Raw genomic sequence first — 24,011 nt, forward strand, 5'->3', positions numbered from 1 at the left:
GTGGGAGTGCCCTGCAAACGCCATCTTCAAAAAGACAATAATTTCCAAATTACCACACAGCCAGCGTCCTGGCAGCTGGGAGAAGTGGACCACGAAGGTTTGAAAAACTATGGTCGCCACTTCTGGTGCAGCACGTCAAAACGTTCTGGGCCAGGAGGCATGAGCCTACCAGGAGGCCCGGACTTGGGCTTTAGTTCCTTCGGGGCTAATAAATGTTATTTCTCTCTCTCTCTGTCTCCACGTCGGGCGCCTCACTGCAAAGCATGCGCCGCCCCAGCCGCTCGTCCACACTCAACCGTATTCTAGTACTCTAGCAGAAGCGCAGCCACGACCACTGATCTCCACGCCACGACCGGTCGTGAGCGCAGCGCATGGATGGAGTAAATGGAGAAAGAAAGCTTCTCGTTACTCCATGGTGCAGCGTAATGCGCTGCTGCAAGGCGGCCGGTTCAGAACATGCGTGTATAGATGGACGCAGTGCCATATTTCAGCCGCGTGACGAATTATCTGATCTTACCAGTAATCGTTTTACCAATTCGCCTTTGAAGAATCAGCAAGTCGCGAACGCGCTTATACCGCGCTGAAATCACTAATTACATTGATTTAGGTAAGGAATACAATGGCATCCTTTGGTTTGAGGCAACTTCGATCTTTCTGGACTTTTACGTTCTGTTAAAACAGCGCAAAATACGACTGAAGAAGAAAAGGGAAGTACACAGGAGTAGCACTGCTAGCTTCCAGCTGCGCGTGGGCAACAACTTCTTCAGAGTCGAGAAGCGCGAGGATAACTCGCTGCACGTTACATGCACACCACCAGAAAGTCCGAGCCCGACCCGGGCCCGCGTCAAAATACCCCGAGCCCGGCCCGGGCCCGCGTCAAAAAGCACATGTCATGCCCGAGCACGGCCCGAGCCCGTGAAAAAACTGCCCTACCCGGCCCGACCCGGTCCACGGGCCGGGCTGGGCCCGGGCTTTCGGGTAAGCCCGAGCCCGTGCAGTTCTCTAGCGCGTGCCACTAAAAAATGTCTCTAACATGCGTTTGCTTCATTGTTTAATTTCGACCGCTCCCTCATAATACTTTTCCCTTAAGTTCTCTCCCCCCACCCCATCAGTTTAACCAACGTTTCTTGGTAACTCCCCCCGTAGTGGGTATGGGCCGTTATATGGGAAGCCAGCAAGCAATAATGGATTCATATTGCGCTAAGTACGTATGCGCATGCCGCCTATGAAACCATGATGCGTTCAAGGCGTTCGTCGTTCTCGCTAGTGGGCAGACATTACGCTTAACAATAAGCTAGGTATAATTTGCGTGCGCCCGCGCTTGCCTCTGCGTGTTCCCGAACTAGTATTTCCACTCTTTATGCACTCGCACAAACCTTTGCTCTATATAGATTCCAATTCGTTGGATCTGTTGGAATTGACTTTCACAAAAAAGCTGTTAAATTCTATTTCATTTTCTGAAAATTTTGTCGAGGTTCACTAGCATTTATTAACCTTTAAATTTTCAGGGTTCAAACCCTGAATGTGACGTTAATGACGCCGAAACATAAGCAGCCGTATATTTCTGTACAGCGCACCGATGAATCAGGTGAGAGCTTTCTCTTTGATTGATAGCTAAAATTACATTTGTGTTTGTGTTGCAATCAGTGCGTATTTTTGCGCATCTGAAATACTATGCCACTCGAGTGGCACCGAATGCCACTCGGTGGTCTTTTTCGGTCTCGGGCCGGGTTCAGGCCGGTTTCGGGCCGGGTTCGGGCCGGGTTCGGGCCGGGTTCGGGCCGGGCTCGGGCCTACGGTAAAGGGGTGGCGGGCTGTGCCGGGCGTGTAACGTAGATTATTGCCGGGCCCGGGTCTTGCGATAAAACTTTTGGTCGGGCTCCGGCGGGTAGCCCGACGTAAAATAGAGCCCGGGCCGGGCTGAAAAGATCGGCCCGTGCAGTGCTCTAGCCTAAACCACGACCTGATTCCACGACCACCACGACCACCTGGGGTTCTTTAACGTGCAAATAAATCTAAAAACACCGGTGTTTTCGCATTTCGCCCCAATCGAAATGCGGTCGCCGTGTTGTGAATTCGATCCTGCGACCTCGTGCTTAGCAGCCCAAGACCATAGCCACTAAGCAACCACAGGCGGGTCGCCTAGTGGAGAAGGTGCCCAGGCAAGAACACAGCGAGGCAAAATCAAACACTAAACCGAAACATTTTATTGGGCGAACTTGTGCTCGAAAGAAACAAAATATTTAGGAGGCGGCACTGAGACCCCGCGCAGTCAGTGTCCGTCAGTGTAATTACACCGTACTCGCCAGTTCATTATTTATAACGCAGGATCTCTTGCGTCAGCTTTGTGGTGAATGCTTTACGCTGTCAGTAATGACGACCCCCGCCGTACCATGCCGTAAAACAATGCTCTCAACAAAGAACTTGTGAACCCCTATCGCCCTTCTGATGGCAGTGGCTTAGTCTCGGCGAAGTGCTTCAAGTAGCTGATCCGGACAATAAACCATTTCTTCCCGCGAGTCGACATCGAAAACGGACCAAGCAGATCCATCACTTTTTGCAGGAAGGGTCTCGATGGTGGTTCAATGGGTTGCAGAAGCCGATCCGGCCAGGTGGGTGGTGTGTTCCGACCTTGACAATCCCAACAGAATCCTATGTTTTGTGCGACATCAGTGTTTAGACTCGGCCAAAATGTACCTATTGAATTCTTCGCAACGTGAGAGCGAATCTCCAATACCCCACTGTCGGTATGTCGTGGAATGCCTCTAAAATACATTGTCCCAGTTTGCTTGGCACGAGCAGAAGGTGCGTGGTATTATTCAGTGCGAAGTTCGGGTCTAAGAGCACATCCTTCATAAGGTGAAAAAGATGGCTGGCAACGCTTCAATATCCTGGGCGGCGAATCGCTATTTGAAGAAAGTTCTGAGTGGACAGGCGGCTAAACACCATTGACACAATTTAGGCTACGAATAATTCCTATGAGGATACCATCATTATCGTGAAGAATTGCTTTAAAAACACGAGGAAAATCAAGCAGTGCTACTAGGTGAACCTCCGAATGTACAGGGCAGTCTTGTCTCCCACCAATGTTGCGTCCTTACGGAAGCTCTTGGACAATCTCCACTTCAACGTAAGAGGCCTGAAAGCGTTCGGACCTCCTGACCTTTGCTACGTGTCCATGCTCATCGAGCTTCTCACCAACGAGATCTTAGGTAAGCATCATCGTGGAATATTGCAAGGATTATTTCAAGCATGTGCGTGTGGTGGTGATAGCCCTATGAAAATAGTTCCTTTCTGGACGCTGTTCGAGTAGGGTTGTCGTGGTTTGCGAGTTGAGCCTCGCACTGAGTTTCGCTCTCTTTAGCCTACCGGTGCGTTTCAAAACGGGTAGCTGGCCCACACCACGGGGGAGTTCCACGGAGGCTAAGCGAACCACGCTGTAGTCCGATCTGTCTTGGCGAAAGTTGCTTCCTTGTTGATATGTACGAGGCCGATGTTTATTTACATGGGAAGGCTAGTTTGTTTAAAGATAAAGCCATACTCATAGGGGCAAAAGTAGAGATCGCAGTACATGTTAACTGATAGCACGCAGCTTTATCGTTGTGGGAGCAGACTGCATTCTGGAGAAGCACACGTGTCAGCATTCAAGATGGCTCCTTATATAACCTCCATCTTGCCTAGGTCATTTGCTAGGGAAACGCGCATGTCCTAATCGGCCAAACCCGTGGTAAGATTTACGTCACAAAACTCCGCCTCCAAGAAGGATAAGGTCCACACCAAGCACACGCGCCACCTCTGAGGTGATTGTGGAAAGGAGAAAGTGAGTACACTATACTCATTGTTCCAGTGGTGACAGGGTGAGGTGAACAAAAAAAATTACACCATCTTCCCGTAGGGGAACCCTGAGTAGTATGCGAAGCAGCCATGGGGTCGACTCAAGTTCCCATTAGTTTTCAGATCGGCCTGTCGCCGCTGCCGTTTCGTGGCAGGGGTTCGAGCCCTCTTCTCCGCGGCGCTGTCCGCGGCGCCGACACTGGTGTTGACGCTGGCGCTGTCCGTGGCACCCATCGCGGCGTTGCCGGGGGAGAATGAGAGGAGCGGAGCGCGCGCGCGCGTCGTTATACCGCGAGCTACAGTGGCGCCCCCCAGCGGAGTATGCAGGTGCCTACCGTCGCGCCTCTAACCTAAGCTGCTTCGCATTACCGCGCGCGGAGCCGCAGGTGTTGTCATTCGTTGCTCAATCCGGAGACGAGAGGAGCGTCAGAAAGGAGAGAAGGAATGCCGAGAGGAAAGGAGATTAGACAAGGAGAGGAGAATGCGCATGCGCAGTGCGGGTGTGGACGCAGCACGGCGGATGGATGGAGGGAGGGAGGGAGAGAGTGACATAGCCCCGAGCTGCTTCGCATCTAAAAAAACACCGCATATCCACGGGGTGAATGATGATGAGTGGGTGAAGCTCCGGAGGGAATCATCGGTAAACCGTGAATCTTCCGTGTAATTCGCCCAGTCTCGCCGCACTAAATCGAACGATTGACTTCCACCAATGACACGCGCCATATGTGACGTCAGTCCTATTTTATAACAGCGCCCTTCATTATAATTGCACCATCTCCCGCTTAAGGGGACGCTAGCACAAACGCGTTAGAAACGTGCAGTACTCTCTAGTAAGGGGGAGAGGCCACAGCGTCTTACGCAGCCGTTTACACATGCCGGAACGTGCACCGCGTTTGCCGACGCCATCACATGACTTCTGAGAGAGTATAACCCCCGTATTCATAAACGCTCCTCGACTTGAACTTGACTTGCCACCGCCTTCAACACGTTTCGAACGCGCTGCCCGAGGCGGTGGCAAGTCAAGTTCAAGTCGAGGAGCGTTTATGAATACGGGGGTAAGGCGGAGAGGCCACAGCGTCTTACACCAGCTTCTTACACGGGCCGTAACGCGCTAGCAAAAACACGTTAGAAACGCGCAGTCTTTCGTTAATGTTGGGTATTTATTGTCATCGTGGTGCGTGTGTCCACGTGCGCTTCGTGGCGTAGTGGTTAGCGCCGCGCATTCGGAAGCGAGGGGTCCCTGGTTCGATTCCGCGCTACGGACACAACTTCCGGAATTTTTTTTCTCATAAAAGTAGACGTGGCTACCTACTACTACGACGACTACTACTACAGAGGAGGGACAGACCCACACCCTAAGGAGCTTCGCCCCTAAAAACACCGCATATCCACGATGTGAATGATGATGAGTGGGCGAAGCACCGCGGGATCATTCGGGTAACCGTGGATCCCCCGACGCTGGCAAGCGGACCCATAGGTGGTGAGAGCGCGGGAGGCGGCGGCAAAACGCTGGAAGCGTTCTCTACCTGAGGTTGGTCGCGCCGATGCTCGGTTCAAGCACGACGCCGGCAAGTGGACCCAGAGGCGGCGAGAGCGCGGGAAGCGGCGGCAAAACGCCGGAAGCGTTCTCTACCTGAGGTTGGTGGCGCCGATGCTCGGTTCAAGCGCGAGCTTCGCGAGCCCTCAGCTCCGGGTCCGCTTGCCGGCGTTGCCGTACTGCTGCAGCTTTGCGAGCCCTCAGCTCCGGGTCGCGCGCCGGCGTTGCCGTGCTGCTGCAGCTTCGCGAGCCCTCAGCTCCGGGCCCGCTTGCCGGCGTTGCCGTATTGCTGCAGCTTCCCGCGCCCTAGACTCAGGGTCCGCTGGTTGTCTGCGTCGCTGTGCTGCAGCAGCTTTCCGAGCCCTCGACTCCGCTTGCCGTTGAGCCGCCACTCTCGCTTTTTCATCCATAGTGGGCGCGCCGTTATCAGAAGCGACCGTTATCATCCAAGGCTGAAGAGAGAAATAGAGCGCGCGTCGGGAACGAACGCCCTTATGCACCGACCGTTATCATCCATGGCTGAAGTGAGAAAAAGAGCGCCCGGCGGGAACGAACGCCCTTGTGCACCGCAGCGCCCCTAGCAGACTCCATGCAAACCAGAGCTATGGACGACGAGGGAGGAACAAGGCTCGGCCCTAAGGTGCTTCGCCCCTAGAAACCCGCCAGGAGTAAAGCCGCTTCAGAAATTCCTGACCACATCTTGACCAATTGATAGGTAGCTTGAAGCGCAAGAATTGGCGTTGGTAAGCTCCTTGGAAGCGGTTGCCTTGAGGCGGCTGACTGAATTCGCAATCACCCGTTTTTCGACAATTACCCCAGTACTTGAATAACAGGTGTCTCTGAGGATGGCTTCGCATTCACTTCCTGAGCAAGTCGCTTGGCAAGAATAGAGGCGAGCCCTTTTGCTGGAATTACGAATTTGTCAGCATCTCAAGTCCCATGTTCACTCAGTGGAATCTCGTTTGACGTGCACACCACAACGACGCCGGCCTCAGCTCTTCGGCTAGTACGCCAAATATAACAATGCCTGCGGAAGCGATACAGATGAAGACCGCCGAAGTACGGCTAATACCTTTTGCTACATGCTTTTCTTTTTTGGAGGTTTCATTCTCATGACCTGCTTTTTTTGCGAGAAATTGGCATAGAAAACTGTACCTTTGCGAGATTCCCGAGGTTGGCTAACAATTAACATTTCGTTCGTCTCACAGCGTCTGTTTGCTGGCATTATATTCTTCAAAATGTATGCTGACACTTCTCGGCTAAGGTCCTCAACGACTTGTTTCAAGTATTTATATTGACGCACTAGTGGGGTGCTAGTAGTGTACATGTGTAGCGATTTGGGTGACTACTGTGATTTGGGCGACTAGATCGCCGGACTCCCCCTAGGCGCAATACTTTAAGAAAACCAGTGTGTTAGTGTATATATGCATCCCTTCTTCCTGTCCTCATGATGTTTCATTACTCTTTCTTATCCCCTTTCCTTTTTCCCTGTGTAGTGTAACAAGCCAGATCATGCTAGCTCGGGCCGACTTCTCTGCCTTTCTAATAAATTTTATATATATATATATCTGGGTCAGTTGTATTGGTTAGGTGAAATTGTACGGCAAATGAAAGCTAAAGAAGGGATAAGAACACATGTAGCACTGATTTTCAACGTTTTCTTCCCTTAGAGCACGAAGCCCGAATGCGTTTCCATGCTCTAACGGTTTCATAATTATTTGCTGCACGCGACACGTCCACCAAACAACAAAAAACGAAAAAGAAACGCAGTTTTTCCGAGTGTGGGAAGTGTTCACTGTCAGTAGCGTTTAACGTTGCTCTATAGCTGGTGTTCTATCAATGCTTACAGGAATTTCTCAATCTCATATGTTAGTACTGGATAACTATGCCTTTACTGACAGTGAAAGAAAAACCGAATTTTATTCTGCAGGTTTATTTAGGATTGAATTATTTTCATCTCTCTTGTATATTCACAGGCATTTTGAATCAATCAGATGATTATCCGGTTTTGTTTGCGGACAATAAGTGTGTTTTATTAGGACAGTATAACGATACTGAAGCACCAGGTAATATGCCATCGCTACTATTCGCGCACGTTTTTGTAGGCGCTGCAATATTGAGCTTTGTTCAAAATAACCAATGCGTTCCAACACACCTTCGAACCCTTTCCGGCAATAAGTAAATGGTGATTATTTTTAGGCTGTTTAGGATTCACAAATTCTCCAATACGCAAGGTCTTCATGGCAGCTCAAAGTTCCTTGCGCTTTCTATATAGAAGCGCTTCATGTGTAATAACAAAGGAAAACAGCATGCACATAGAAGCTAGAAGGTCGCAGACACAGTATGAGTGCTACCTTATTACGAGCGGGTCCCTTTCTTCGACCAAGTTCTAGAGTACCCACTTCTAGCTTCTTGGAAGTATTGTGCACAATTTTTATGTCTTTCTTTTTTATGATAACATGTCGCGCTATGCTCCAACATTGTTCAGGAAATGTTGACGTGAAAGCTCTTTTAGAGTAGGTAAATTTGCAAGGTACACTTTAAATGCGCCATTGTTTTTATTGGACTTCTCCAGCCAGCATCGGCTGCCAACTATTTCTCGTAACATGTGCAGGCGTTCGTAATTTCATTACACGGCAGAAAAAAAAAAACACCTAGTGACATGTACAGGAATTTGCCGAAAGAAACACGAACATCTGCAATTTTATCACCAGAAAAAACACGCGTCACATTTACAGGAATTTACCGTAAATAAAACAGGAGTCTGTAATTTCATTCCACCGCACCGCAAGCACAGGCCCGCAAGTTTAGAGCAATTACCCGCTGAAATACTGCTTCTGTAATTTCGTTGCACGGCCCCGCAATGACATGCCGTCATATTTACAACAATTTAAGCAGTTTTTTTTCTGTAAATTCTCGAACTGTGCTTTTCGATAAGAACGATCCTGGCCTATTTATTATTCATCATCATATGGTATGTTTTTACTGGAAATTTGTCCTCTATTATCCCTGCTGCAGTTTCTTCCTGCTTTACCAAGTACGAGTTACTCTACACTTTACCAGTTAAACATTACATGTCAATCAAGAAAAATGGAAGAAACAATTAACTTTGAAAAAGGCATCTGGCAAAAAAATAAAGCAACAAGTAATTCCAATATGGAAGTATCTTAGACCTTAGTTGAAGTAAATTAAAGTCCCCGTACGTCAAGACATAAAACGGAAAGAGTCTAAAACAAATAAATCAGGCAAATTGGCAGAAAATAATATGCATAAGTGTAATTGTTTGGTTTACGGTTACAGTGCATCAGTATATCCAGTTATCTTTTATTGGCAAATCATGCCCGCCTATGCATTAAGCACGTAGTGTGTCTAGCAGTAAACTGGAACATTTAGTACGAAAGTGCCTTGACTTGCATATTTTCTTGGCAGAAATTTTACATAATCGGAGTCCTACGATATGCACAGGTATGAAAGTGCACAGCAAGTTTTTTTTGTATGTAGGCCCTACATAATAACTGAAATAAAGGCATGAAAAGGCACCTTATAAAATAGCTGACGAGTGACGTTTGCATCAACAGAAATGCTGCTAACATAAACTAAGATGTTAAATGAGCGCGAAGGTATAACTTAACTGGTTTATTACAAAAGCAAGTTTGCCAGCAGTGTTTGAGAAACAAAGGCATTTGAGGCTAGATTTCAATGTTCGGTGAAGTCCATGCTGGAGAATGGCATGATGTGCGAGCTGTGGGGCAGAACACAAGGACAGAGTTCTGGGGGTGCAAATTTTTGCGCAGTACGCTGTTACTACGCCACAGTTCACTTTAATTTTGGCTCTCAAAGAAAGATGATTGAGGTTGAAAAAAATATCCTACCGAAATCTTCCAATCGGCTTTTATTACCCTATGCCTAAAGTTTAGCACCTTTTTGAGTCCTGGTGGTGTTGCCGTTGATATAGTGCTATGACTTGCATTGATCCTAAGGCGTATTCTGGAAAGAGGTAAACGAAATTATTGAGAAACTTGAAATCAAAATTCTTAATTATATGAAACAGGCTGCAGTACTCCTGCATAGTCCTTGCATGAGGAGCCTGATAATAGAAAACAGTGCGCATGAACGGTACAACACTTTGTTGACAAAAGACAAACAGCTGATGATGTGATGAATGCAAGGGCCTCTTTGTTTATAAACATTGTCACGCTGAACTCTTTGTTAAGCTACAGTGTGGGACCTATTTTACTTCCTACTGGTTCAGTTAAGCTTGGATTTCGGACTAGAAGAAAAAAATTACAAGCACCCTTCAAGTGCGCCCAAATTCAATATCTTTGCCATTATATCCAGCAACGTCCATGCTGGAGAATGGCACGATGTGCGAGCTGTGGGGCAGAACACAAGGACAGAGTTCTGGGGGTGCAAATTTTTGCACAGTACGCTGTTACTACGCCACAGTTCACTTTAATTTAGGCTCTCAAAGAAAGATGATTGAGGTAGAAAAAAATATCCTACCGAAATCTTCCAATCGGCTTTTATTATCCTATGCCTAAAGTTAACAAAATCACAGAGATGATGTTCACGAATGGAGTTTTTTTGTCTTAACATGTATGATCACGTTTCTGGATATAATGGCAAAGATATTGAATTTGGGCGCACTTGAAGGGTGCTTGTAATTTTTTTCTTCTAGTCCGAAATCCAAGCTTAACTGCACCAGTAGTTATAAACGCACGGATTTTCGGGACGCCACAGACCTGTTTCTGCGTACTGTATGCCAAATGAAGCTAAGCCGACGGCTGCCCGAGGACGTTGTTTCAACCGAAGAGCTGTCGGGAGGGATTCGTGGTTTCTACAAAGAAATCGTATCGAGTGTAAGATTTCTAACAGCGCGGTTTTCGAATGATTACCTATTCAGTGTGAAACGAAAAAACTGTATTGTGCTTTGTGTGACATTGTTTTCCCAGTGCCCTTGTACAGGTCCGTGTACAGCGGAGGCCCAGGCAGTGATGTTTTAAAGAGAGTTAAAAAATGCAGGTGCCGCCAGGAATGAAAACTTTCTTTTTTAAATTATACACCGGAACCTTACCAGTTAAAAAGTTTTTGGAAGGAAAGGAATTGTTTTTACCTTGGGGTTAAGTTAAGCTAAGTTATGGGGTTTTACGTGCCAAAACCACGATCTGATTATGAGGCACGCTGTAGTGGGAGACTCCGGAAATTTGGACCACCTGGGGTTCTTTCACGTGCACCTAAATCTAAGTACACGGGTGTTTTCGCATTTCGCCCCCATCGAAATGCGGCCGCCGTGGCCGGGATTCGATCCCGCGACCTCGTGCTCAGCAGCCCAACACCATAGCCACTGAGCAACCACGGCGGGTGTTTACCTTGGGGAACACACTGTTTAATTTGCAAGCAGCCAGAGACAATCGATCATGTTTTTTTACACTGTTGGGAAGGCGTTTATTTTTGGGATGTCTTACAGAGAACAGTACGGAAAGAATTTCCACTTGACCCGTATGGCATTCGGTACTTAAGCGTAGATAACGAGGATGGGGCGCCTTTTGATTTAATTTTACTTCCTACTGGTGCAGTTAAGCTTGGATTTCGGACTAGAAGAAAAAAAAATTACAAGCACCCTTCAAGTGCACCCAAATTCAATATCTTTGCCATTATATCCAGCAACGTGATCATACATGTTAAGTCAAAAAAACTCCATTCGTGAACATCATCTCTGTGAATGCAAAAAATATGACCACATCAATGAAGCACAAGCCACAATTTCACTAGAGCAAAAAGAAGTGCAAGGTCGTATAACAGCTCGTGTGTTTGCGTGGAACGCTCGAGTTCTCACGATGTCATTCGAGTGACGTGAACGACACGTCAAAAATGTTATGACTGCAGGCTCCGAGATGCATACAGCGGTACGTAAAGCGAAGAAACGGTAGCGATCGCACGTGCTGGCGCAATTCTAAATAACTGGGGGTAAGGGAAGCTTGTGGTGTGTGTATCTGACCTTCGTGGTGATTTTCTCTCTTCTCTCTCTCTCTCTCTCTCTCTCTCTATATATATATATATATATATATATATATATCTTTATTTCTCTCCCCTTATTTTTTATTTCTCTCTCTTTTTTTCTTTCACCCCCTCTCTCCTTCTTTCCCATGCTCTCTTTATTTATCTCTTTCTTTCTCTTTCGGTCTCTCTGTCTATCTTTCCTTCTCTCTATATATTTCTTTCTTTCTCTCTCTCTTTCTTTCTCTCTTTCTTTCGCTGACCTACGTGGTGGCTTTCTTTTTCTCCCTTTCTCTCTATCTTTCTGTCCCTCTGTCCTTATATATCTTTCTCTCTTCCTTCCTCTCTTCCCTCCTTTTTCTCTCTCTCTTTTTTGTCCCTGGTATGTTTGAGCTCGGACCTTTTCTGCACTATCGCCAGGATCGGCCCACTTTTCAGTGTGACACCGCCGCCGCCACCATCACCACCACCGACACTTGTGAGCCTATAGAGCTTCCCTTAAAAATATAAAAAATAAATACAAAACACTTCAGATATTGTACGCGAACAATCAATAACACAGCATGGCTGTCAGATAACGCCTCCCTCACTGGCAACAATGTGCTCCGGGCACGCAACACCTGTGCTCACTTGTTCGGCGAGCGCGTATATTATACTAGCGTCAAGGTTTTTTTTAGCTAAGTGCCACGCTCAAATAATTATCAAACTTCAAGCGTTCTCACCATACTGCAGCTGCTCGGCACACATCGAAAACACAGTTTTAGTCCCCCCACCATCCCCCTCTCCACGGCATGAAGATCGTTGGTCCACATTAGGGAGCCTACATGCAAGCGCTTGCATGTAGGCTCCCTAGTCCACATTTTCCTGGAGCGCCACGCATACGGCGTCTTTGCAGCGAGACATAAGCTCTCATCTCGTACCTTTGTGCACGCGAACTAAGCCACATTTCATTACAGCAAACACTAGAACACGCGAATAGACAAACACGTCGCAGCAGCTCGCATAACCGACCAGCACATTGAAAACGGAGCAACATCAGGATGGATGGATGGATGCTATGAGCGACCCCTTTGAAAATGGGACGTGGGTGGCGCCACCAACTCATCGCACATAGTGCCTTTCATCACATTGGGCCAACGTTACCTTGTGAGGCTGTTGTCGCCTCAGTGATACATAAAATATAAAAATTCGCCGCTACACTCGTTTTGTACCCTGTTACGGCCAACTAGCTATAGATGTTGCGAAACAAAAATTAAGCCGCTTCCACGCTTGTGAAATCTGATGAAAGAGCGGAGCTCTGCAACCGTGCGTTTATAGACCAGAAGCGGTTTACCAACTGCCTCTGGTCTACCGCTTCTGGTCTATAAACGCACGGTTTTTTCGGGACGCCACAGACCCGTTTCTGCGTACTGTATGCCAAATGAAGCTAAGCCGACGGCTGCCCGAGTACGTTGTTTCAACCGAAGAGCTGTCGGGAGGGATTCGTGGTTTCTACAAAGAAATCGTATCGAGTGTAAGATTTCTAACAGCGCGGTTTTCGAATGATTACCTATTCAGTGTGAAACGAAAAAAAAAACTTTATTGTGCTTTGTGTGACATTGTTTTCCCAGTGCCCTTGTACAGGTCCGTGCACAGCGGAGGCCCATTGCAGTGATGTTTTAAAGAGAGTTAAAAAAATGCAGGTGCCGCCAGGAATGAACGCTTTCTTTTTTAAATTACACACCGGAACGTTACCAGTTAAAAAGTTTTTGGAGGGAAAGGAATTGTTTTTACCTTGGGGAACACACTGTTTAATTTGAAAGCAGCCAGAGACAATCGATCATGTTTTTTTACACTGTTGGGAAGGCGTTTATTTTTGCGATGTCTTACAGAGAACAGTACGGAAAGAATTTCCACTTGACCCGTATGGCATTCGGTACTTAAGCGTAGATAACGAGGATGGGGCGCCTTTTGATTTAATTATGCTTATGGGCCTCCACTGTATTTGGCGGTACAGAATGGCAGGATACTACGTTGATAAGGAGGCACGGCCTGCACGAATTTATTTTCGTGAGAGCATGCACTGGTTTGTTGAAATCAATAAGGCATTAGCGGAACGCCCCAAGTGGCTCTCAAGAGTAGAGCCGCTTGTGGATCTGCGCGAATATTAAATAGACGCAGCCAGCACGATGGTGGTTGAATACGCCTTCCCCTACTGTATATTGTAATTGTATATTGTACTGTTCCTTTTGTGAAATGTTGTGTGTCAAAGCCAGGCAATAAAGAAAAAAAAAGTGCGTTTATAGACCAGTTGGTATGATGCTAGCCTTCGCACCGTGAGTACCCGGGTTCAAATCCCAACTCGCCAAGAAAATTTGTATTGTTTTTGTGTTCTTTCTTTCTCCTTCTTTTTCTCTGTCTCTCTTTTTTTTCTCTTTCTTTCTGTACTCCCCATTCTTGCAACAGCCCTTCGGGCTACAGTACGTTGAAATAAATAAAATAAAGAAATTTTAATCTGATGGCTGTGCTGATTTGAAAGCAGCTCATCTGGCATTAAAAGCGATCATACACAAGCCAGAAAGATCCTCTATAAACCAAGTCACTAGTCTGGTGTGCAAAAGCTAAGTTTACAATACAGTGGAATCGACCCTAGACGACCACCGCACAGAGTGATGTGCACACCAGGTGTCCCTACGACTGTGTTGGTGTTTATACTAGAAAACATCGGGATACACCAAACCAGTCTGGTGTCTTTTTCAACTTGGCATCTTGAAACTACGGAGACAGATGTAGAGGCCCAAACAGTGCATTGAAAGAAAGCATTGTAAATAACTTTATTTATTCAATTTTTGCTGATCATCTACAGCCTGCAGAACGATTTTGCAAGAGTGCACATTAGTGTCTGCCTCAAAGGATATTGTCCTTCAGTAGTTTAGAATTTTCGTCGGGCGTTTTGTATTATCACACTGGAAACGTTTTCAATATCGTTCCATTCTCTTTATGTGCCACATGTATGATTGTGATTTGTACACATTACACATAACAAATTATATTAGAAAAATTTTCAGTTTGCCATCAGGATTTCCTTCTTGTTATTGGTCTCCCAACACCCACTGAGAGAAAGCCTCTGGCACTTCCCACATGCTGACGGGCGTGCAGTCTATCACAGCCAGTGCAATGTAGTAGCAGAGACATGTCTAGCATGCTGTACCATCACCATCAGTGTTTCCAAGTTGAATGCAACTGAATATTTCTTTTAATGTACCGTACACGAAAAATGGTGGTAGCAAAAGCAGCACTTAAGCGCAGACCAGATTGGGTTCAGAAGAAAGGGTGTCAAAGCAGCGACATCTTATTGTGAACAATGACCAACATGAAATACTCAAATCAATACAAGAATAAAACGAATAATACTCGACATAAATCTAGCTACTAGAATATAATCACTGTGACACTTCTTGCGATACGCCACCTAAAATGTTCTTACTGTCACCCAGTACACCCACCATTCACCCAGCACGCACGCCAGTCACCCACCATTTACACAAGTCACCCAGTATCCCATCATCCACCCAGCACACCCACCGTTCACTCATCACATCCATCATTCACCCACCATTTACACAGGTCACTTAGTATGTATCCGACCATCCACCCAGCTTACCCAACATTTACTCGGCCTGCCCACCATTGAGACAAGTCGCCCAGTAGGCATCCCAGCAATGCATCCCACCATTTACCACAGCAGCAACCATCCGCCCTGTGTAGACCTTTTCACAAACCGACATTTGAGTAGCGCCATTGCCCGACACAGGCGACGTCTAGCGTCAGAACATACTATGCCGCCATTTTGGACTGTGGGTCTTGCGAGAGCAAGCTGGCCGCACTTGGGTTGTATGATCTTTGCCGCGCATTATTTCGATTGTTTTCATCCGCTTCGCTTGTCTTGTGCCGCTTGCCTTGTTACATGTTTCACGTGCTTGCGTGAGCACTCAGTGTGAAGTGCAATGGCAATAGAAAGCCCAGTCAGTCTACTACGTATGCTGGCGTTTCGTCGTTAGTAGCGGTCGCCGCCGCGTCTGCTTCGTCGAGACCTGGTGTGCTAATCAGCGGTATTTTAAGTGTGAAGCACTTTAGGGGCCCGGGCTGTGGGCATCCGTCGCGCGTGATCACGTCCTGGCTGTAGCGCTACCCCAGCACCGGCGCATCACTGCTTCGCACTTTCCCAGGTTTACCCGCCGTGGTTGCTCAGTGGCTATGGTGTTGGGCTGCTGAGCACGAGGTCGCGGGATCGAAACCCGGCCACGGAGGCCGCATTTCGATGGGGGCGAAATGCGAAAACACCCGTGTACTTAGATTTAGGTGCACGTTAAAGAACCCCAGGTGGTCCAAATTTCCGGAGTCCCCAACTACGGCGTGCCTCATAATCAGAACTGAAAAGAAATTATGGGGTTTTACTTGCCAAAACCAGTTCTGATTATGAGGCACGCCGTAGTGGGGGACTCCGGAAATTTGGACCACCTGGGGTTCTTTAACGTGCACCTAAATCTAAGTACACGGGTGTTTTCGCATTTCGCCCCCATCGAAATGCGGCCGCCGTGGCCAGGATTCGATCCCGCGACCTCGTGCTCAGCAGCCCAACACATAATCAGAACTGGTTTTGGCACGTAAAACCCAATAATTTAATTTCAATTTAATTTTCCCACATTTCACGTTAGTGGAACTGCATTTCTTACCCCGCTCTTTGCTGCTCTCGAATGCAATATATATTTTTTCATTGTTATTTGTGGGCACATGTGACTAGTCGTGGATTGAATCTGATCACCAGTACGTTTCGCGGTTGAAGGTTACCTCATTTAGCGAAGGCAGGCGCGTACGTAGCTGTCCGTCAATGCTTACAACCAGGCGCCGGCGGCCAGCCGACGCGTCTCAGTGGTTGGTGGATATGCGGTGGTCACTCCATACGCTTCCGACGCAACTCACCAGCTCAGTCATGGAAAACTTATTGAATGTGGTGCAGCGCAGGGTGCTTATAACCAATTGTCAAAGCAGAAGCGTAGCGCTCAAGCTGCGCGGTACCTGCGGCGAACTGATACAGCCCAGGTGCTACATTTCGAAATTACCATTATGTGCAGGGCCGCGCAGGGTGCGTGTGAACGCAGAGACAATGTTTTCGCGGACACAGGGGCTGCATACATATTCCATAGGGCAAGATTTTTCCAGACCTTTGTGAAGTATATTTACCGACTTTTTTCTCTTGCAGAATGCTTCAATTTGTCTCATACCGGTGTCACCCGGCCACTTTTGATCGCGATCGAGCCCAATCTGGATCGAAATTTTCGACCACAATCGGCTCCCTTTCGCAGATTGAGCAAAAAAGCCAATCGCGCCCGAGAAATTCGATCCATATCGGGCTTGATCACGATCAAAAGTACCACGTATGACCCCCGTATTAGGCACTGGAATGAAGTCGTGTTAGAAAGAATAAGAAATGTAGCTTCTGCCACTACATGAGAGAAAATATTGCATCGAAGAGCTGACAATTCTCGCAACCTATTTGGAAATGCGCCGAAAAGGGTTTAACAAAATGCATTATTTTACTGATGTGTGCATTGGTTCACATTAGACTGAAATGCCAAGTCACCAGGTGATGCAGGAAACCGGTAAAGCGTGAACATACCACATCGCAGTGGTCTCGTGGAGTGCTATGTTGTGGACACACTTAGTCCCCAAAATCGTTATTTTCCGCTGGTTGTTTGTGCACCGATAAACTGCACAGTGCTGGCCTGTAGCCTTTTGATGAGTATATATGCCATTATTTACGAGCGTAAGTCATTCGTGACAAAAATAAACGGCAACAACGAAGGAAAGCTACCTCTCCGTAATGGAAGCGCAAGGCAAGCTCACAGTCCAGACCAAACAGGCAACACTGACTCATTCTCTCCACGCCAGACCGTCGGAAGCGCCCTCGTGAAAACGTCTATACCCATTATTAATTCCATCATGTCCGCCTTGATATACATCATGCCCTGTATAGAAACCATGATGGGCAATGCTGCGATTATGAATAGGGTGTATGATTACTGTTTGCCGTTGACAAGCCACTTCGTCAAAATTGGCAACATTTGTGAAGTTTCGGGAAATTGTGGGGATCGCAAATGTTAGACCTCCTTGGCACACTATGTTAAAATGCGTTGCACGGAGGGCACACATCATATTTGCATACTGCTTTAACAATGCTGATGTGGTGGTAATTCACCCGAAACGAACTGCCACTGACCTTTCACTGTGACAAATATACAGGCACAAATATGTACTCGTTTTCGTAAGCAGTCACCTATTTAGGAAACACAATTCAGATGGCGAAAGAAGTTGTTAGAAAATGTTGCAATATTTCACAACTCTGCAAGACTACAGACCGCTAAAAATATTTTTTAGGGGCGAAGCTCCTTTTAGCGGCACCCGTTCCGTCCCCGTCGTAGTAGTAGTAGTAGTGTGTAACCAGTCTGAGAAAAATGAGAAAAAATGTGGTTGATCCCTCTTATATAGGAATCGGTATAGAACACGAAAGTGAAACGTGTCTTCACAGAAGTAGTGTAATGTTTATTGCACATTGATATATAATGTCTATTGGTGTTTTGTGGCTAAAGCGCCCTTAGGCGTTGATGCACCCACGCTGACGCCTGGTGGCACGTCTCCTCCATCACGACTACCAACGTCGATGACCATGAGCAACCGTCGTGCATATGGAAGCTGCACTACGCTGCACACGCTAGCACAACGCGAAAGACGAAGCACGTAACTGACACACTAATACAACGCGCAAGACAAAGCCCGTAACTGAATCGTCACCGAGTCAAATCAGCGCGTACAGCGCGTCGTAATTGCAGCCTCCGCGATCAACTTCAGAAACATTTTCAGAGCTAATTGCGGAGGCCACGCTCCGCTGTGCTGAGTATGGTGAACGCCACCTAGCTGGCGTTGGTAGTGCTTCTTGATGCCAGCGTCCCTTCGAATGCTGGCATCGAGGCGTCGTAGTGCTGAGACCACCGAAGCGTTCACTGTCGGTGCGCGTTAGTGTCATAATGCAGTACTTCTCTTTTCTGCTCGTAGGCGGCGGCACCGCCCCGAGCAAGAGCGCGGGTACACGGAGGAGTGTTAGATATATAAGGCGCGTCTGTGTAGCTCTCTGCAAATGCGTTTGTGGCGCAATGGGTTAAACGCTCGGCGATCTATCGTCGCGGACCGAGAGGTCGTGGGTTCGATTTCCAAATTTTGCATGTTTGTGGAACTTTTTCTTCTGGTTTCTTTCTTTGTATTATGTTCGTGTATGTTCGTGTGACGTATTTCCGTGACGGAAATACGTCAGTGAAGTCTTGGTGGACCCCGGCATAAAACACTTTCGTGTTAAAAAATTCCGAAGTGTGTGTCCGTAGCGCGGAATCGAACCAGGGACCCCTCGCTTCCGAGCGCGCGGCGTTAGCCCACTACGCCACGAAGCGGACATGGACAAACGCACCACGATGGCTATAAATACCCAAAATTAACGAACGGCCGCGTTTCTAACGCGTTTGTGCTAGCGCGTTACGGCCCGTGTAAGAAGCTGGTGTAAGACGCTGTGGCCTCTCCACCTTCAACGCGTTTCGAATGCGCTGCCCAAAGCGGTGGCAAGTCAAGTTCAAGTCGAGGAGCGTTTATGAATACGGGGGGTATACTCTCTCAGCAGTCATGTGATGGCGTCGGCAAACGCGGTGCACGTTCCGGCATGTGTAAATGGCTGCGTAAGACGCTGTGGCCGCTCCCCCTTACTAGAGAGTACTGCACGTTTCTAACGCGTTTGTGCTAGCGTCCCCTTAAGCGGGAGATCCGATGATTCCCTCCGGAGCTTCGCCCACTCATCATCATTCACCTCGTGGATCTGCTGTCATTTTTTCATAAGAGCCAGAGCTTCAGACTACGGGCTTAATCTCTAATAAAGAGGACTTTCACGAAATACTAGCATATTCTACACCAAGGAACGCAACTACAAACACCTGTCTGTATAACGAGTCCCAAACTGTATGGTATTTGTTATTATATATTCTAAAATCGTGTTCACCATTGATCACCAAACTTTATCAGTTCACAATTTATTCTCATGAACACAATTCAAAGAGTTTCGAGTCAGAAACCTACTTTCTTGCTGCACGCTTAATTTTGAAACATTCAAGAGAATTCCCACTTTTGAAACATTTGCGACGGTTATTTACCTACAGGGAGGGAATTCCGCCCAAGGTGCGTTTGTGAAGCAAGATTTGTTAAAGAGGTAACGACCAAGCCCATCAATTAGACAACAATATAGGTAATAAAGCTACGCATATTTGACCATGACTTTAAACCTGTTCAATGGGCGGCAGCAGCAGCAAATGCCACGTATTAAAACACGATGTCAATATCACCTAAAGACAAACAAAAGTTAACCAAGCACTAAGTTGCACAGTCATAATTTGTTGGGAAACTGCACCGCTGTTACGTAACGCAGCGGCATTTGTTTAGCGGCTAGTACTTATGCACGTGTAAGCCGTACTAACTGTAGGCGTAAATCTTACAGCTATTGCGTGCAGTTTTCAATATACAAATGAATAAGAGACAGTGATGTTAGAAATGACGTACACATGTACAATGTATAATGCTCAGGCGAAGCATAGTAATTCCTTACTTGAGCAAGTGAAATGTCGTTGAATTGCAGAAGTAGAATGAACACGGCACGGAAATAATTTTCTTTCCGAGAGCTGTTGGAGCATGATCTCCCAGAAGATGGACTCTGAAAGAATGCGATTTGTATTGGATGTTATCGAAGAATGAGGGCCCACAAAATACACACAGTGAATATCTACATTCGCATTCCTCGTTAATGTCGCCGCAACAAGTACATTTACAATTCTTCCGTAACGAGAAAAGCTGACGTTCGAGGAGCGGGTCAGAAAGCATTTCATTGCAAAATCGATGGCAGCAGCAAATTTTGAATTTACAATGACAAGTTAACGTGAAAAAACCATGGAATAAGAAACAGGGGACTGCTTTTTATTGCGAAAAGCATTGCTTGCCTTCTTCAGCCATTTTGCGTCTGTCTGTCTGTCTGTCTGTCTGTCTGTCTGTCTGTCTGTCTGTCTGTCTGTCTGTCGGTCGGTCGGTCGGTCGGTCGGTCGGTCGGTCGGTCGGTCGGTCGGTCGGTCGGTCGGTCGGTCGGTCGGTCGGTCGGTCGGTCGGTCGGTCGGTCGGTCGGTCGGTCGGTCGGTCGGTCGAAACTGTATGGTATTTATCATTATTCTAAAATCGTGTTCCCTATTGGCAACCAAACTGTCTTCTTGAAACTATACCGGTGCCAAAATATGTCCGAGGCATTCCAAAATGGTATCCCTGGGTCCCTCTCACCTTTCTTCTTCTGGTGGTTCCGGATTTCTTGTGGTCGTGATGCCATCGTGGTTGTATCGTCGTCGCTCAAGCCTTGTATTCTGACTCATCAAACGGTCGTCATCACACCGGCCTGGTCATACAGTGGTCATGGTTTTGCTGTCACACTGTCGTCATGCATTCGTCCTCATACCATCGTCGTGATGCCATCGTTGTCCTTCCATCGTCGTCATTCGAAGTTCGTCATCCGTTCGTCGCCATACTATTGTCGCCGGCACGCTGCTTTTTTACCGTCGTCATCACTTCAGAAACCTCACCTCTTCGGACGTTATTTCTTCTGCCTCTTGTTATCGTAATCATACTGTCGTCATTGAACTGTGATTATAACACCACTGGTATGCCATTATCTTCATTGTATTGCCGTCAGACAGTCGCTGTTAGGCATCCTTTGTCATAATCTCACCATCATGCAATCGACGTCACGTCATCGCCTTCGCCCACTCGCCTGCATGCATTTGTGCTTACTCGGTCAAGGCTACGCTGTTGTCGTTTTACCATTATCCTTTTAGAAACTCGATCTCATTGTGGTCATGCGTCGAAGTCATATTTCCTTTCTCGTTTAATCGATGAGAATCCTTCGTTATTCTATTATCGTCACTGCGTACTCGTCATACAGTCATAGCCATACCGTTATGCTCTTGTGTTATCTTGGGAAGTCAGTGCCATAGCGGCTTGGTCCGATACCGGAGACAGTGTTCGTCGCATATAGACGAAGCAACGGAAGTCTCAGAATACCGTTGCAGCTTTTAAATGATTGTGACTTCAGCCATCCAGGCAAAAATAACGGCAGAACCCCTCTCGCGATGACATTCCTCGGTAATGCGGTTAGCATTCAAGCGATGCAGTGACACACTATATGACTTAAGTTAGAGAACTTTGGAGAAAGGCGTGAAGAGAACAAAATGCTAACAAAACGCGCACTGAGCCTGGAACATAAAGGTTAGAGAGCAGTGAAGATGTTGGCAATTTCGGAAATATGGTTGAGTAAAATGGGACGAGAGCACAGCACACAGTAAGCGAGGAGCATTTGGCTAGAAAAAAAGTGATGAAGTTAAGGAATTTTGGTTATCTTCAAGCAGAGCAGAGCTTCTCACATATACGTGGGTTCCGCCGACTTTATTTCATTTTTTTTGCCTAATTGCCACACACTTGAACACAAGCAATAAATTTATTATTTGCGCAAACTGTGTCTAATTGTTTTGATTTCACCTTGGAGAGGTTAATGCCACGTGTTGCTCTGAAGGTAACCACTAGTTGCTGCTTTAATGCTGATTACATCTATATTATCCTGTTTTCAGGTCGAACCGGCTGCATGTTATGGGTGCGAGAATCCGCGCTTGGCAATTCTCTGAAGCAATGCAATTTTATATTGCTGGCTTTGTGCCACATCCCTGTTTATAACGCGTATACGTATGAAAGACCATATTGCAATATTTATGAATCAGGATGACAATAAAGATTTCGGCACTAAGGAGAAAGCCAACATGCAATTTTTTATTCTTATTTTACGTGAAGTGCCTTATGCTGACAAGAGGAACCAGGAATCGTAAAGCTTATTACGTGGTAGCCCAGCGTACTCTTTGAAGTCAGGACAAAGATTAGTGTTTGTAGTAAAAATAGTTGATTGTGCATACTATTTCAAAAGGGCAAAACCTTTCTAATGCAAAAATTAGGGTATACCTAAGGAAGACCGTGGCTCATCACATGGTTAGACGAATCTCTTACCTGACATTCTTTGAGTGTACCTGTATTTTGTATTTCATCAAGATCGCTTTTTCTTAATTTGTGGTGTTGAGTTAGAAGAAATTTTTGAGCGACTACGTAGAGAAGTTATTGTGCTTAAAAGCGGCGTTGGACGTTGTCGCTCTTGCTACTCCTTTCTCCATTTTCCTTTTATTAGGAAGAAGCCAATTACTTATGGGAACTACTTGATAAAGATACAAGATACCGTTTAAAACGTGCTTCTTACAAAGGGATATCCTGTATTTGTAGTCATCTGCAGACATATAACTACCGGTCTTGCACAGAGTTCGAGGGCCGTAAAATACTTTTATAAAGATGGGTTTAATTGGCCGCTCGAGGCATCCAAAAACCTCGCTTATGCAACCTGAGTAAGCGTGGTGAAGCAATAGCCCGGCGGTCACTATCATACACATCTTTAGGCGGGAGTTTAATGAAGTGTATTCAGCAGTGGGTAACAACGAAGGTTGCGTTCGTTAGCGCACGTGTATCAAGACAAAATAGAGTCCACAAATCCAGCTAGAAGCCGTCGCATCAGAAATTTATTTCGAGAAAATGGAGGTGCACAACTCTACGTAAAATTGAAGTAATGATGTATGAGAGCGTCGCTAAACCTTCCGTGCGGTATGGCGTTTCTGTTCGGGCCCTTATTTGCGATATTCACTTTACCTACACTCTATAAGGACTCAACAATGTTGAGCAACTGTAAAGAAAATGTTGGCAACCAGAGCTTAACTAGTTTCCAAATTCTTTTGTATAGGCAGCTTTGCAACAGCATTTGGCACTTTCATGATTCCGAAATAAATGTTTCAGTCAGCTATGAAAGTGTCTCTCTCACTAGTTTTCCAAAAAACAATAGGCAAGAAAAATAGAATGTGACCACTTTCATCAAGCTTCTTCGGGTATTTTACACGAAGTTCAGTTTTCAAATATTATTATTCTGGCAATTACATTTTGTTAGAGAAGTCATGTTGGTAGTTATACAGTACATGTGTGTACAGTTTTTTTAAGCTTGGGTTTTCTCTTGCGTCGCCATTTAGTAATGTGTTCAAGTTATTTAAACGAAAAAGCAGTGAAATAAACATCTTTTTTGCAATATCGGCATTTATTTCTGCGTTTATTTATTGTTCCATTTATTTATTTATTGTACTGCGAAGCTTACCATAGCTGGAGCGCATAGATTCAGTTGTGTATTATTGCGATAGCAATTACAGTAAACTCTCAGTAATACGAACGTTGGTTAAAGAAATATTCCAGATTAACGAGCTTTTAGATTATCCTCGGTGGTTTTTCTATGCATTGTATGCAAAAAAAGTTTCAGTTAAACAAATTTGCGATCAGCAAATATTTCATTTGAATGAACAACATCCAGCTGGTGACAGAGGTCTGTCACCAGCTTGATGTTGACAGCAACACTTCGTTTGAAGACTGTGCAGTCTTACCGTGAGCTCATTACCTGTGCTGAACTATC

The 24,011-nt window shown here is 46.3% G+C and overlaps 1 long non-coding RNA gene across 1 annotated transcript; it reads left to right on the forward strand.

The window, feature by feature from the left end:
- The first annotated feature begins 1,506 nt into the window (after positions 1-1,506).
- LOC119452542 (uncharacterized) lies at positions 1,507-22,264 on the forward strand. Its single transcript, XR_005192005.2, has 3 exons — positions 1,507-1,588; positions 7,348-7,437; positions 22,099-22,264. It is a non-coding gene; the product is annotated as an uncharacterized LOC119452542 (long non-coding RNA).
- The last annotated feature ends 1,747 nt before the right edge of the window (positions 22,265-24,011 follow it).

The sequence above is a fragment of the Dermacentor silvarum genome, chromosome 5 (genome assembly GCF_013339745.2).
Source record: "Dermacentor silvarum isolate Dsil-2018 chromosome 5, BIME_Dsil_1.4, whole genome shotgun sequence".
In the NCBI taxonomy this organism is placed as follows: domain Eukaryota; kingdom Metazoa; phylum Arthropoda; class Arachnida; order Ixodida; family Ixodidae; genus Dermacentor; species Dermacentor silvarum.